General features: G+C 46.0%; 1 protein-coding gene and 1 long non-coding RNA gene across 2 annotated transcripts in view; one reads left to right on the forward strand and one right to left on the reverse strand.

Annotated features, from left to right (window-relative positions):
- The window catches only part of riok2 (RIO kinase 2 (yeast)), a 399,097-nt gene that overhangs the window by 315,909 nt on the left and 66,002 nt on the right, over positions 1-17,186 (forward strand). The gene's annotated exons all lie outside the window — the stretch shown is intronic.
- Positions 492-17,186, reverse strand: part of LOC125709871 (uncharacterized) — a 42,195-nt gene continuing 25,500 nt past the window's right edge. Inside the window, exon 3 of the long non-coding RNA XR_007382857.1 lies at positions 492-586. This is a non-coding gene — a long non-coding RNA (uncharacterized LOC125709871). The remainder of the gene's footprint in view (positions 587-17,186) is intronic.

Genomic DNA, 17,186 nt, shown 5'->3' on the forward strand with positions numbered 1-17,186 from the left:
TGTTTTGTCTGTGCACCACATTTGCTCTATGCACTAGAATTTCCCCCAGGGACAAATAAAGTCATTCTTAATCTTAATATTTATTGTATTCATATTTATTTTATCACTGTACCTAATTGTAATTTGGTGGCAATGAGCAAAACCTGATGGAATGAAAGGATTGATTATCATCTGGAGCTATAGGCAGATTTGAAGTGCCTGGTTTATCACTGAAGAATAACCTTTCACATGCCATAATGTTTTTTTGGCTGCTAGCAGATGTGATTACCCTGTGATCCCATCCGTCAGAACAGGATGGCAGGTGTTTCACACTTCCATCTTCCAAACCCACCCCCCCCCCACCCCCACCCCCACCCCCCACCCCCCCCACCCCCCACCCCCACCCCCACCCCCCACCCCCCCCACCCCCCCCCCCCCCACTCGCTCATAGAGCACATCACTCTATCCATGTGGGGTTGCTCTCTGCTCCCCCAACACCCGCTGTTCCTTTTGTCGGCTCCTCTGCCCCATCTCCTTCGGTACACCCCACGGAGAGATGCGATCTCCCAGCCAACACGCCGTCCCGAATTCCGTCTGCGGTGGCTCCCTGTAACGCAAAGGGATGGGATAAATGACGTGGAGCATTTCATTATCCATTCAGGCTCAAGCACCAGCCGTCCACCCCATTCCTGTTACACATAAAAGCGCGGCAAAGGAGGGAAAGCAACATCACATAAAAGACAATGGCGTTTCTCCGCCTTGCTGACTGTTGGTACTTATTCATGATGAAATAGGGCATCTGACAGCATCTGGGGCTTTGCTCAGGTTTCGTTTAAATGTAGATGTGCTCTCAGGTCAACATACGTTCCCTTTGCTAGTTGCGAATGCAGTTTGTGCCTGACTGTGCATTCATCATAGAGCCAATTTATGTTTAAACACCCAGTTTAATTATGTGAAGCACCATCCAGTGCCTCACGGACCTGATGCCAAATGATGTCATTCCTATCACTGATTTTAATGAACTTTTCATGCTTGTGAGCATGTTAGGTTTGATGACTGTCCTTTTAAATAGCTCGTATTGTTATTCTAAACTTTTTCCAGGGTAATGACTGCCAAAAGGCACACTGCTTGGGTGGAAGCATTGCTCTGTTTGCCATATAGAGCCAGACCTTGCAGGCATTTGCCCAATCTGTTCCAAGTTGTCAGTCATAAGCAAATAATTGTTAAATAGAGAAAATGACTCATTTAAAACCTACATAGATGAGCCAGGAAAGCGCAAGAAACAATAAAGTGCAACCAATTGAAATTCACACATTATTTCCAATATTGCGTGAATTTTATACTATTTAAAGCATGTTCTACACATGTACATGTATTAGGTTAAATGTTAAATTCTACCAAGATGAAAATGTGAAACAGAGGTGAAAGGTGGGATCACCTTCCCTACACATGGTCTCGTTCTGTGGTAACAGATCCCATCTCAGCCTGTGCAAAGTAAGAGCAAAGCCGCTGCCCTACTGTACTGTTCATCAGCAACGGGTCGGCCCATGGATCCGAGGTACGGAGAACAACAGCAAAGGAAACTGCAAGGCCGGCGTCTCCGGAAGCGTCCGCTCAGCCTTTGTCAGGTTCCACGTGTCTCACATGCGATTTGTACGAAAGCAGGCTGGGCAAAATAACGGGAGCCGCAACAGCTGGAACTCAAAATAATACAATAAATGCGCACCACAGAGATGGATAATGGAAAAAAACCAGCCCCCAGTGTAAAGGGGGGGGGGGACTTCAAGGTCATATTTAAAAAAAAAAAAAAGATATGGAGTCCTGGATACTGTCCCATAAAGTGGGAAGGTGATGTCATTAATTTGAACCTGTATCTGGGGCGCTCTTTTAATTGAGCATCCGCCATGACAGCATGACAGCTTCAGCGTGTGTTTGAAGATACATGCTGGCAGCCTGACAGGGGGGGGGGGGGGGGGCTTTTAACATCTGGGGGTGTGAGTGGGGGGGGGGGAGATGCAATTGGATCTGGCAGAGAGAGAGAGACAGACAAAAAGAGGAAGCCGGTGACAGAGACGAGCCAATCGCTCCCTATACATTTGCCACAGATATTCACCCCGGTTTCAACAAGCGTTCCACAAATTGCACCCCCCCCCCCATCCCCCACTGCCATCCCACCATCTTTAGTTTGTTGTCTCATTTACACATTATTCCATGCAGGGCTGGAGAGAAAAGAAAAACAGCATCAGGCAGAGTCTGTGTGCCCTTTGCCTAAATTTAATTAGGTTGCCGCTCTACGTTTGTGGCAGAAAGGGCCTGGATATGGGATGCTGATGGAGAAACAGATGGAGGAAGAGACAGACAGACAGACAGACAGATAGAGCAACGGAGGGAGAGGAGGTGACAAGGAGGCCCAGGAGATGCTGAGAGGCTCAGGCAGTTTTCATAAACACCATCCAAGCTGACAGTATATGGGCAGAAAATAGTGGATTTTTATTAATTTCCGCCTCAGATAATCACCTAGGAGGGCAAGATTTCACACAGTCAGGCTGGTGGGACCCAGCTGGCTGCTGCTTCATTCCATCTGCGATTCGGGCTCTGAGAGATGCAGGAGCCAATGAGTGATCTCTGCGTGCAGGAAGGAACCCGGCACCCACACACAAAGGAACTGAATTGCATTCACGGGCCAAACTGTGCATGGTTTACATCATTAAAAGATCTGGCAAACTGAGCAGCCCTTGACTGAACCACAGGACCTCAGGGAGCGATGGACCCCCAGGCCTCAGGACCATCAGGTTTTGTGGCGGCACCCACCTCCTCAGCCACACTGACCGTATCAGCCCTCTGCACCCGAGGTGTGCGCTGTGGCTCAGCAGTTAGGCCTGTTATCAGCAAAATAGTCACATGTCCTTTGGGCCCTTGAGAAAGGCCCTACCCCCCCACCCCAAAATACTCCTGGGGCACAGAATAAATGGCCTGTCCCTGCACTTGGACTCCAGGCTTCGCTATCGACTGCATGTACATGTATGGGGCTGTCCCCAGACAGCAAGAATGGGATATAGCATTCCAATGCCCTTGTACTTGAGCACATGAGAATAAAGCATCATTTCATGCTCTGCTGCATTTCCACGCATTACCAGTGGCTGCAAAGCCCCTTGTTGGTTCTCCGCCACTCATTTTTGGCACTGACTCTTTCCCAGAGCTCTTCCCAGCCCGTGACCGCGGATGCAGCCAGACCACGGGTTGGGTAATGACACCTCGTTATGAGAGCTATTGTTCCGTTTAACCTACATGTTTGCGAGGGCGCCCTGTCATTCTTACCTTTATATTGATCTTGTCTATTTCCATTGAGACAGGCCAAGTGGGCCTAGAAACGTATTTTGATTAAAACTGCAAAGCAGTGGGGAGTTTTGTAAACAGAGGTGTGCATTCTACACAAAGGGCAGCGCAGGGTCACAACAGGTAGCTTACAAATGCAATGGTTTATGAAAGAGTAGGATTCTGCAAAAATAGAAACCACAGTGTATTCTATACTTCAGTCAGGTGCATTGGTCTGAACTTTATTTACTTATCCTTGTTAGATAAAATATTCCTGCCGAGCTCACAGACAAAAGAACACCCATCCATCGATCTTCTGACCACTTAATCCACTTCTGATCCAGTACAGGGTCACAGGAAAACCAGACAGTGTGGGGCACGAGGCAGGGGAGCACGCACACCTTGGGCATTTCAAAGACATCAGTTCACATAACTGCATGTTTTTGGACTATAAGAAGAGCCCAAAATGCCTGTAGGAAACCATCTCAGTATGGGAAGAACAAGCCAACTCCACTCACAAGTGTGGTACAAACCCTTCTTCCTGTAGGTGAGAGATGACTGTACTAGCAAATGTGTGTGTGTGTGTGTGTGTGTGTATAGATTCAGAAAGGGCAGTCACATGACCTCCCAGCCCCTGACAAAAGCAATGGATCCCTAACATCAAACTGTACACCCTCCCTTGAGTTTGGCATCCTTTGGGTGACAACATCCTTATTCTGTCCCATACAGGTTGATGCAATACGACCTTCTTCATTAAACAACCATTAACTGGCCACAGGATTCTAAGTGCTGTAAAAGTTCTAAATTAAAAGTAGATAATTATGAAGTAATGGCCCGTCCCTATAGTGTTTGTGCTCTTGTTTAAAAGATGGTTATGAGTGGCAGCTCAGCATTTTTGTTATAGTCGGCTGTGAAGCATCCCTGACAAGACTGGCATCTGTAGACAGCTGATATAATGAGAGGATGGAAATAAGAGAAGTGGAAAGTAAGTTAGCAGAAGGTACCACACCGGGAAAACAAATCACACAGGAGCGGCATGGGGGTCGATAGCGCAGAGAATCGAGCCGTCTCCTTCATGCAGGGGTGGGGGGGGTGCTGTCAGTGAGCCGTGTGTGGGCGGGGTAAGCCTCCTCCAAACTACAGCTTCTTTGTCAGAAAGCACCAGTCACAATGGCTGATGGGAGACACATCTGAGGGAGGGGAGAAACAGGGGGGGATGGGGGGGGGGGTGCTTCACTTCTCCTTCCTAGACAAAGGCACACGTGAGCCGAGGCGGCAGGCCGGCAGACATTTGCCCGTCAACCCAAACACCCAGAAACAGGCACTGCTAATACCAGCCATACGGCTCACACACGGCAGTCAGCATGAAACGAATCGATCTCTGAAGTTAAATGAAAGTAATATAGCAGCAACATAGATGGATCATGCACAGAAACATGCACAGATGTAAGTATGATGTAACCAAAAAATGCATTTAAAACAAACACAGAATCACAGCATGATGTTTCACAGAACTAGGGATAGACATTATTTCATGTGATTTTTTTAATTGAATGTTATTTTCACCCCTTTTCCTAAATGTATGAAGCACAGTTTATGAGGAACGAGGGTCTTGTTGAACATCCTGTGACAGCTGCTACCTCACAGAAAAACCCAGCAAAGGAATGACAGAAAATCACAAGATACCATTCAGACAAAGACGAATCCCTGAATGTGACAAAGGCTTTTGGAAAATCAATGATTTTCCTATGTAAATATATTCAAGAGAAAAATAAATAAATAAATGTTGTCTGTTGTGGTCTGCACCTCGGTTGTGTCCATGTTTAGATGTGCAATTGTATTTATTTACCATAATTAACATTATTACCAGCACTGTGTGCAGGTGATAATCATGCACGGAAACACCTACACTTGTTGCATTTCACCACATGTCCTTTTTTATTTGCATATTTTTACATTGCTTCCTAAAAATACAATCATCTGTTATCAATTTTTGGTTAACGATTTTCAGTTTGCATATTTTCTACTGCAGTGAGCCCAGTTCAGAATCACGCCTGGCTGCTTGGCTCAGGGCTGAGAGTTTGATACCTTTCGGTCCCTTAATGGATGTCCTCCTTATGGCAAACTAATCTTCTGCACCTTATTCCCATTTGGCTGCCGCTTCTTCCATTTTATTTTTCCTGCGCCTTTTCCCAGCTTTTTTCTCAGAGTTGTTGCAGGTCTGGGCCACACGATGCAAATACTTTTTTTACCATGAAAACTGAACGTGCATTATTCTCCTTAACAGAAAAAAGAGATAATAGCTGACATCATTTTTGGGAGTACAACCCAACGCTTGCAGAATAGACACATGTCCGAAAGCTGTTTTTTCTGGGATTCCCCTGAAGAACTCGAGCTCCTCTCCCTGTCTGGGTCACTTGCCACACACAGGCTTCAGCTGTGGAGACGAGGTCCAGCCCAGACCAGCCCCATCCCTGAAGGAGGCTTGAGACTCGGGCCAAGCCATTAGAAGAGGTGGCCCCCAGACTGCGGAACATTGTTCCCACCAGCAGCAAATTAATGGGCACAGCCGAAAAACATGTGCCCCCCCCCTCCCCCCATCAGATGTTCCCAGTTGAGAGTCTGCCAGCGTGTTTGGCGCATGGAGTGGACGACTGGTGCACAGCAAAGGGCGACGTTTTCACAGGTGGCGAGGAGGTGGGATAGCTGTTTGAGGGGTAATATGGGCCGTGTCAAATCATTATCTCTCAAAATTGCTCAGCAAACAAAAAAAAAATGGCTGTTGCAAAAATGGGCCAAATCAGAGCAAGATGCTAGTTTCCCCGTCTAGGGTGGATGCCTGTCTACCTCAGCTGCTCTGTTTCCCACTGATCTCTGGGCTAATTTGCAATAAGACATAGGCCATTAAGCGGAAGAATTAGGTCCATTTTTGATCCATTTACTTCTGCTGGTCATGTTTATTTTCATATGACTATGTGGCAATAATAATTGCAATAGATGACCCTGATAAAACCCATTGTGCATCATAGGTTCCTGCTCCTACATGGAATGCAGGGACACTATAAATTCACACCAGAGAAGTCTGGCTATGGAGCCAGACACAATATACAAACACAATAATCTCCTGAGCCCGGTGGATCTCGACATACGGATCCAATGATGAGGACCAGGAGTTCCGTTTGTGCGAAATTGAGATTTAGGAAACCCGGAGTGTTTGCGTGGAGTCCCTCTCAAGCCTGACGGGCTGCCGTCCAGTTCACTGGTTCACAAAATGGCCCCCTAGCAATCCCTCCACTTCGGCGGGGCTCCCAGTGCCTCGCTGCACCTGCTCCACCTTCTCAAAAAACATGATGAGATCAATGCATGGTGCAATTTACCAGGAACTCATACATGAAGATGAGTTTCCCAGAGTGTGGGACTAACCAATACACACATTTTCCTCGTGGGTTGTGAAATGCTTTATCAAAGCAGGATTACGACGCTACACACTCTGGCTCTGGTTAATGTTCAGTTTACTCACACAACGGAAGAGCTTTGCCGGAATAATCATAACTCATCAGCTGGAATGGAAAAAAAAAATGAACAAACAGCACGACATCATTACAGCATCGCCAAGCTTCAAACCATAAGACATGAGCAAATGTTGGCAACTGAGCTAATGCCCTGAGAGACTAATAGCCACCATTACACACGCTTCCGTTCTCATGCTCATTTTTCGAGCTGCATGCTAATGTCCCGTACATGGGCCGTGTTTCCGTCACACTCACAGGCGTAGATTTAGGGAGGATGCACCCCCCCCCCCCAGTGTTGAGGTAATATCACATATAATGCCTTGTTTACAATACAATTCATATATGTCATTACATAATTTAAAGTTTCTTTTTTTACAGTTTTTATCTGGGGGACCCCCCACCCTCTGTTAAAATTGTTTATTTTCACTCTCCTCTGGCAGGCGGATGCTCACTTCCAGACCCGCGAGTAACGAGACACAGCGAATGCAGGAGCACGATACAACTCCGTATGCGAACTTAACTCGCTGAAGACCTTTTATTACACCCAACAGTTAATCAAAAAAGGCTACGTGAAATGGTGGAATTTAATCACTTCACATCGATTAAGTTTCATAAATATTATCTGACTGCGCAAACTGCAACTAGCTTGGTTAGTTAACAGCATAGCACAAATAGCAAGGCTGATAACGCAGTGGTGTGTAGTGTTTGTGTCAGTCACAATTCTCATCCCACTGCGTTTGTTGGTATGGCATAAGAAAGTAAGTAAGAAGCCCGTCAAACAACGGGTCAGACCTGGCATTTATTGGGAATAAACCATAAAGTAAGTTATTCACTTTCCAGAAATTCGGAATCATTTAGTTCATAAATAGTGCAGGCAGAAAGTCTTATTTATTACCAAGAACAGATTAATTAAATCTCCTATATTTCCTTCCATCGGTATCTAGGAGAAATTCTTCTAGTAGCTATTTTATGTGTGTAATTGTGTTTGTTTCCGGGAAGTTAGGATGTACAGTATTTATGAGAGAGACGGGGTGCAGGAGACTGACGGGGCATCATAGTGGGACCCTGAGCTGAAGTCATTTTTCCACAAGGAATAGCCTGACATTTGTGCTGGAATCTTGGAAATTGTGCATAATTTTATTAATTCCCACAAATTCAGCGTATGTAATACCTGACTTAACGCACTTAAACTACCATATCATTGACGATGAATAACAGTAAAATAGAAAGATAAATTTCACTTTATATATTGCAACTGTAATAGCAATATTTTACGAAAAAAAACCCCCGATCTGAATACAGAGCGGCTACAGAATCTCCTTATTAGGCACAACTCTGACCCTGATACACCCTCCCCCCCCCCCCGCCGCTCGCCCCCCCCCCCCCACAATGTTAGCATGAAACCTATGCCCTGGTTACAATTGTACCAGCAGGACAAGCTTCTCGATCACATCATCTGCTTTTTCCTACCTTTCAGTTCACAACAAAAATATATAAACATCAAAATGTAGCAGAAATTGGCTCATTCTTAGCAGCACGGTAGCTCACTAGACGGCACTATGGCTTCCCACCCCCACAGCTGTCGGTTCGCTTTCTGCCCCGCCGGATGTATGCACTCCTCATGTCTGCGCACATTTACACTCACATTCTAAAACCTGCAACAGGGTTAGTAGCTGTTTCTATCGTGCCTTTGTGGCCCAGAACAGAACGGTGTCCAATCCACTGGCTCCCCTGCCTTGTACCCTGTGCTTCCTGGGTTAGACTCACCATGACCTTGTACTGGATAAGCAGTTATGGAAGATGTATTGCTATATGACTAGTTGCATTTCCATTTATATTCATATGGACTTTCAGCCACAATGCCTGACCTTTTGTCTAAAGCAGATCACCTCAGTGTTTTCGTTGCTATGTCTTTTGACACAGCTAGAGCCAACAAAATCCACTTCTGATTACCTCAGTACCCAACCTTTCAACTGAGGTCTAGCTACATGCCACTTAACGGTGATGTACTGCCCCTCTTCTCTTCTCTCAGTGTTTACCTCATCATCTAAACTGACCTAAATGTGTAGCAGGCCCAGAGAGAGATGCCACCCTCGACAGCTGTGCTTCCATGGATCAGTTCTGCTCCTCACACCATAACCCAGCACACAGCAGCTGATCCGTTTCAGGCTTTGCTCTCCGATGGCTGGCACTGTTACCTGACCCTGCAAAGCTGCAAATATTTCCAGAATATAATCAGACCCAGGGGCTGCTCTCCGAAAGGAAACAATTCATTAATTGACAGTCTAATTACAGGCAATGCAGCAACTAGTTCCAAGCTGTGGATTCAAGACCACTGTGCTTTTCAACCAGCTGTTCTGGGGTCAAGATAGTAGGGTGGGTTGAAGTCTGTTGTGTAGACATATCACATTCTCAGTGGGAGGGCACTTGCCAGAAAAGGTAATACCCTCCCTTCCGGTAAAAAAGAACATTTCATTTTTTCTGCCGTGTGGAAAAGGCATGCTCTTTGTGGTAGTATCTTTAAGAAATTGTTTTTCTATGACGTTTAAATAATAATAATGATATCAAAGCAATTCCAACGCAACAGTAATTTTTACAAGACCTGCATTACATTTAAAAGTCAGTTTCATTGGTTTCAGTGTATAAGCAGCCCTCACTCCCAAGATTACCCATCATGCTGAGCTTCTCCAATACCTCAGTCTCCACTGCTCATCTTCTGATTAATATAGCAGTGCCTGCCACACCACCCCCAGCGCAGCTCCAAATGTCTTTTTGGACCACCTGCCTATGTTCAGGTAATCATCTCAGCAGACGGAAGGTGAGAGCACTTTCCATTCACATACTTCATGCCTCACCTGTAATACAGGCGCCGGACATGTTTCACCATTCGCACCTCTGATCAGGGTATTCCGTACCCTGTCCCTATACACAGGGTACTGCTGCGGTATTGAGCAGGTTCAGAATTACTACAAATCTAAACCGGCATACTGAGACACATATCTAAAATCAAAAGAAATGGCTTATAAAATGCTCTAGTTGTGCTTGGAGGAATTGGATTGGAATCCAATTAAAGAACTTTTTTTTGTTTTAAGAAACGAGGTGAATCCAGAAGGTGAGAATTGCCTTTCAAATGCTTGGCAGGGACTTATCAGACTTGAGTAGTATGGAAATGTAAGCAGATCAGCCTGGGCTCCATCTCCAGCTCCCCGCTCTCCTATAATCCCCAGAGACCTGGATTATCATCACCTGTGCTCTATTTTCCCTCTCCTCCTCCAGTCTCACCTCCCTGTGGGCCAAAGGCTATAAACTGCATTACCATCTCTGGCCCTAAGTTTGCCTTGATGATGTCACCGGCATGGCTATGTCTTCCAGAGACCATGATGCATTTCTCTAGGTGCCCCTCTCGCCCTCCCCTTTTTGGCCCCATGAGGTTTTCACCATCTTGTGATGAATGGCCCTTTTCAACCAGACCAGGCCCATAATGCAGGGAAATTAGTTTTTATCGCTCCGCCTTTGAAGACAAATTCAGCAATGGTGTCTTTCAGATGCAACCAGATCAATGTAAATGAAATGACTTCATCAAAATGATTTTCTAAAAGCAAAATGCTACTTCAGAAAGTAAAAAAACGATCTTGTATGACAGACCAAAGACAGCCCAAATGCTGGTTATGGGGAATATTTATTTCGATTTGACTTTCATAAAAGGAAAGCATTTTTCTCATCAATATTTATTATCCATAACAGTGAAAAGTCTCAAAACTAACCCTGAGTACAATTTTGCGAATCATGTGAAATACATGAGCCAAAGAAATATGAAACAATATGCAAATATGTATTAAAACCATAAAATCTTTACATATATTTGTTATTTTGATGATTTTTTTTCATGGTAACTGAAGCAAGCTTTAGCATCCAGGGTTTTTTGGAAGAGTCATTAAAGGACGATGTAAAGGGAAATGAAAAACAAACATGTAGGAAGTTGTCAGTGCAATGCTGTTCGGTGAATGGTGAACTGAATTTGTCTTGTAAGGTGTTTAAATGGGCAAAAGGAGGATCTGCAAAAGACGTAAGTGAGCTGAGCAGTCACTGCAGCATCAGTGTGGAGGTATTCAGGGTCTTTTGGAAAAATTTAAGTAAACTCCTGGAATTTTCTTTTTTCTTGTGTATGGGTTATTTCCACTGTCCCCCCCTTCCACTTTTTTGACATATTCCCTGTCAGCTGGAAATGAACGCAGAAGGCAGGCTAATGTATGTCACACATAGCTTTGCACTCTGTGAGAAACAGACGTGGGGTAATGAAACCACTGGGTGTGGTGCACTGACACCCTACCTGAGGTGGGGGGCCAGGAAGGCCAAGCTTCCCTACACCTCCCCAGTCAACCCTTTTCATCCATAGAGGTAAAGCAACCAGATGACTTTTCAGCAAAAGCCGACGTAATTAAATATATCTATACTGCAGCAGCACTGCCATTAATACAAATGCGGATACAATAGCTAATGTTTCTTATTATAAAATAATGTTGGCTGTCATTGCTGGTTTGATTCGCAAGCAAACACATAATTGTGTTTCGTAACCCTCAGTGACATCACAATGAAAGAAATGCCAAGGCCTGCTAATGTGAAACCCATTAATATCCCGAAACGTTAGACCATGGGAAGGTCCAGCTTGCCGCTGTTGGCATTTGCCTTGACGTTGAGCGAAGGGATATATGGTAAATGAAGAAGCAGGTGTCCAGCCTTGGGCTTCAGGCTAATTATAACAGAATCCAAGGTTTCCCCATCTCACTTAAGTGTATGCAGCACTGACCGCTGAGCCTTCTGAAATCACTACAGGAACGAGTGCAGGGTTTTGACATCTTGCAGACAGCGACCCTCCCCCCATCCACCCCACCCACTCGTGGGTATAAATCTTTTTAAGGACCACTACTTTGTCGCAATAAGGCCAGTTTACGACCCAAACCACCATTGTAATATGCTTTATTTATGTTAAAGAACCCAGCATAATTGACCACTTCAGAGCAATAGAGTTTATCTATGTAACATATATAAAACATAACATAAAAACACACGATGTAAGTAAGCCGCTATGTCTGACATCCTTTCTCATGTTATTTTATAACAAAAATAAACATTACTTTGTCCCCGACACAGTGCTGATAATTAAGGTCTTTCCATCCAGCAGGCACGCCGGGACCATTGTGATGCTAATTAACTCGCGGGACATGCCAGAAAAGCTCTTAAAATATTAATGACACCCACGCATCCTCCAGACAGCAGCAAATGCCACCTCTTAACAATAAAAACATGACACCGCCATCTTTATTTGGGCTGCAGGCAGCCAAGGCCATAAACCAGAGAGACAGGTGCCTCAGCCAAATCCTGGCCAGACGGTGCTGGCAATACACCTCTGGAGCCTCTGAAACTGATTAAAAAAAAAAACACACGTGGATGATGGTTGACACCAAAAAACAAGGCCTCTAAGTGCTTTTTGTCTCCTTCTAAAATCAATGCTTAGCTCCGTGCTTTAATGTTTTTTATTTTTTTCTCATAGCTATTAACCGTGATCACATGACCTGAACTATTTCTTGGGCTCTAGCTCTGAGAGCCTTGTGGATGGGGTCCGAGAGGGAGGCCGGTCCTCTGCCCTCCTATAGGGACTCCCCTCCGGGAAATCTCAAGTGGACGTGGCAAGCTGCCGAAAACCTGGGATGCAGACTACTCTGCCTCCTACTGGACAGGTGTCTTTAACTGGGCTGGTAAGCGCGGCTTGGTCCTCCACCTTTACCCTCTTGCTCCAGAGATCCCTGACTCTGTTTTATATAGCATTACAGAGACTAGATTATAGCCCAGAGATACTCACCTCCTAGAGTCAGTCACACTCCTGGAGCAAGTGAAACCTCTTGGAGCAGGCCTCACTGCCTGGAGTAGGCCTGACGTCCTGTAATGGACTGTACCTCATGGAGCAGGCCTCACTGCCTGGAGTAGGCCTGACGTCCTGTAATGGACTGTACCTCCTGTAGCAGGCCTCACCTCTTGTAGCAAGCCGACCTCCTGGAGTGGGTCCTCACCGCTGGGAGCAGGCCTCACTTCCTGTAGTGGGCTGCACCTCCCGTAGTGGGTTTCACTGCTGGGAGCAGGCCTCACCTCCTATAGCGGGCCTCACTGCCGAGAGCAGGCTTGGCCAAATAGAGCATGTTGCACTTCAGGTTGACCCCATGTACAGATGGGTGATAAACAACTATCAATCGATTGATGGAGAAGAGGGAGTCAAAGAGAGAGCAGTACATACAGTAAAAGGATTTCAGGCGTAAGTTCCATAAATGGCTATCATCAAAAACAGAAGCTGAAATTATCTCCACGCAGGCCTGCGACTATAGCCCTCTAAACGGCTGGGTCTTAGGGGGGCATTGCCTCTTTTGAGAAGAATTCAGACAATTTTTTATTTCACTTCCGATCAGCCAGTTTGATCCATATGAAACTTTACATTCTAATAAAAATGTTAAATATATAAAACTATAATAATGTTTTAATGAGAACATTTCAGATTAATAAGACCCCCCCCCCCAGTCCCAGTCAAGCCAAGCCAGACACTCAGACTGTATATATAAGAACAAAGGGAAAACAAAACAGAGGGTTCACACAGAACCTGGCGAAAGAAGAAGGATTTATGGATGCTTTTTTTTGGTGGGGGGGGGCGTTTTAAAAGCAAGTGTGATACACGGATAAATCAGGTGGTGTTTCTGATGTGCTGAGGGACCTTCCAGGGACACCATAAATCTGCACTGTACTCACAAGGCTCCCAGATCAGGGAAACACATCAGCCTGTCCGGGGAAACCCCTGTCTCAGCAGACCTGCAACCGTCAACCTTGGCTGCGGGTGATTGGCCGATGCTGACAGGCAGGAGACAGGTTATTGGACGCTCCTCATCAGAGGTAAATGCTACCTGAGCTGCCATCAGACTTCTCAAGGAGTCACTCTCCTGACCAACTTATATTGTATCGCTGATGGTCTGGCAATATGAATGTGATGCTGTAACACCTGCAATTTTCAGGATATTTAAAGGTCCATTTACCACAATGTGTCTGCAGGCTCACAGAAAAGCCAGTTCACAGGAAAATTCTTAAATGGCTCAATGAAACTCATCCATCCTGCCTCATCCAAAAACAGGCATTGCTGCTTTCTGCCTTGAAAACGACCATTAAACTATCAAACCAGAATAAACAATAAGAGAACTTAAGTTGACTGAGGTCTGTAAATATTTTTATGCAACAATATGATTAAAGAAAAGGACTCATTTTCTTACACATTCACTCAAAAGGTGTTATCGGGTTAATGGTTTTTCTTTTGCTCTTTCTTGACTTGGCCTTCAAATGTGCAGCACAGTGGCCAGTCAGGACAGGGGAGAAAAGGAGAGGGAAATTATTAGGATTAACCAGAAGACAACATCTACAGGTTCTGGAGAGAGATGGGCTAAAAAGGCAGGGCCAGAGAATACATCAAGCAAAGTCTGTGCCAAACAGCTCCAGACATGAAAGGAGCAGAGTTTCTTTCTCTCGCATGGCTGTAAAAGGAAGGGCCGGGGAGAACATTGCACAAGGCCTTGGGTAAATATTTAGGGTCACTGATGCCATTGGAATGATGCTGTATTCCCAGATCAGACCCAGCATTTGGGCTACCCCCCCCCCCCCCCCGCCCAACCACCCCAAATGGGCCAAATAGGAAAAGACATGGAGTGGACAGTGGCTGAGTGATGGGGGATGGGGGCGGCAAATGCAAGCACCCTCCCTTCCTGCCTTGCTGCCAAGACTAACCCAAGCAAAAGTTTAAGAAGGGGGGTGTAGGGCTGGACCAGGGGACCCACCCAAAAGAGGGGCTTTAATGGAGAATTTGTGAGTTTATCATGGCTTATGTCATCCTTAGCGAGAAGGGGAATTCTTCAAATAAGTTTTTCACAATAACTTTTATTTTTACTTTGCTTCACTTTAATTGGTCTGGGTCCTGTAATTCAGTCTCAACATTAACAATAGCAGCATAGTTCTATCAACTACATGCTATAATGGTCCAGTTAAATGTTAATTATTTCATCGTTTGTGCAGGGTATCTAATTACTGTCTCCTCCAGGTAGCATTCTGTTGTTGGAGCAGCTGACTTTTGTTTGTTTTCTTTGTTCATGCTCGCCATTCATGCATTCCTGTTTTTATTAAAACAACAGATTTTTGGAGCAATTCTCAGTTTTTATTTCAAACTTGGTGTTTGGGAATATAATTGGGAGTTTGCCCAGCTTCATCTCGAGAGTCTGAACCCATAAAAGGCCTTCACAGCTTTCCCAAGGACAAGCTGAGGGGTGTGTCATCTCAGAGTGAGAGAGAGAGAGAGAGAGAGAGAGAGAGAGAGAGAGAGAGAGAGAGAGAGAGAGAGAGAGAGATCCAATGGGCAAACGGCACAATGTGTTTGTAAAAAAAGAAGGCATTTCGGTTCTGAAGGGAAAAGGTACGATCTGATACCCCACCCGTTATTCTGTAAATGATAATAACAGCTGTGGGGCGTCATGGTTGATCTGAGGTGGAAAAATGTTTTTCCATTTTTCCAGAATGGCAGCAAAACGAAAGAGGGGCCAAATCACGGCTGGCTAATCTGCTGCTGACCCACCCCCCTGTCCTGAGATGGAGCGCCTTGGCTGACAGCCACCCTGTGCTTTTGTCCCATGAGGGAGGTAGCGGGTGACAGTACACCCACCCCCCCCTTCTTTTTAGCAGGGCCCAGGCTGCCGCTTGAACTCGAGCCGGGACGGGGTGGGGGGGGGTGGACTGGAGGCGTGATTATGGCACCGATGTCAGCGCCGCGCTCTGCAACGCTCGGGTGGAGCTGGGAGGTCTGGGCTGCGCTCCATAGCTGTCAGCTGCTCATCACAGCAGCCACCCCCTCTCCCAGCTAGCTGAGTAAGCAGCTGACCCCCCCCGCACACACACACCAGTCTGCTGTTCTCATGCACCCGCACACGTCAACAGCAAACCATTAGACCTTTCTGAACCTCACAGCAGCGGGGGGGGGGGGGGGGGGGGGGGGGGGACTTTTCCTCCTCCTTAGGGTGCAAGTGGGAGAAAAGGTGTTCAGGCCTGCTCCATAAGCACAGTATAAATCTACGCACCCGAAAGCAGGCTCTACACGTTGGACTGTGTCATTATAAAATACCTAACAAGCCTTACAACAGCATTGCGATTGGGCACCAGAAGCCATAATAGTAATTTACTTCATTAGGATTAGTCTATAAGTTATTTACATGTTCAGAGGCTATACACTAGTAAGCAATCAAGGGAATTACTGAGTACATGTTTGCTCATACATTACGCTAGAAAGACATAAAGCCGGTTTTCAGGTATCTTCTCCTGTCCTCTGGGAGAGCAGCAGCACAGACTTGGGGGGTAGCTAAGGCCAGAGGGTGCGAGGCATTAAACGCAGTCTGGTATCTGCAAATGGGACCTTTACTATTCAGGACACACCCTGAATAAATGTTTATTCATAAGTCGTACAAAATGGTAGAGCGTGAAAAGCCCTTTGCACGCTACCTGCAAAATTACCCATAGAAGAGGACCTGAGACAGAAGAACTTTCCGAGCTAACAGAAACAGGGAGACCCACGGTGGCTTCGTCACCTTACCGAGGGGCCTGGGATGATGGGCGCTTCCTCCCGGCGTCACACGTGATCGGCACTCGCTCAGTGTGAGGCCGAGCTGGGAGGCCTGTGGGGCACAGAGGTGCCAAACAGGAAGGGTGTTACGACACTGTGGCCTCAGATGGCAGGAGGGCGCGAGCAAAAGGGCAGCCTGGAATTATGGGTATTAATATCACGGTCATTATACACCGCAACCTCAGCTTCAGCCCAGTTTGCATATAAGTGAGTCTTCCCAGCAATCCCACAGCACATGGGGGCCGACCACTTCCTGTCCGCAAAGAGATCTGAGGACCTGAGGGGCCCACGCTCCACCCGGGGGCAGACAGATGAGAACAGGTGCCCTGTAACGCTGTTGCAAATGGATGGGGTGACATCATGTCCGCTGCAGATCCAGCAGTTGCTGCCGATGCCAACTGCCAGGTCGAATGTGCTTTGGCAGACTTTGCATCACCCTTTAGGGGAATTAAAGGAAATCCTTAGCTAAGACCATCCCACGGCCACACAGAGAACAGAGACAGAACGCAAAGTGCTCTCAGATGAAGGCTGCACATTAAAAACGTATTTGTGAGAAGGTAAAAATTTGCTTTCGGGAAGTATATTACACAAGCATATTTTTTAGTTATAGCTATACTTATCAATCCACGCATAGAGCAACTTCCTGCCTTTCTGACAAAGGTTGATTTTTTTAAACTGGTCAGTTTTGTTTC

The sequence above is a fragment of the Brienomyrus brachyistius genome, chromosome 2 (assembly GCF_023856365.1).
Source record: "Brienomyrus brachyistius isolate T26 chromosome 2, BBRACH_0.4, whole genome shotgun sequence".
Classification (NCBI taxonomy): Eukaryota; Metazoa; Chordata; class Actinopteri; order Osteoglossiformes; family Mormyridae; genus Brienomyrus; species Brienomyrus brachyistius.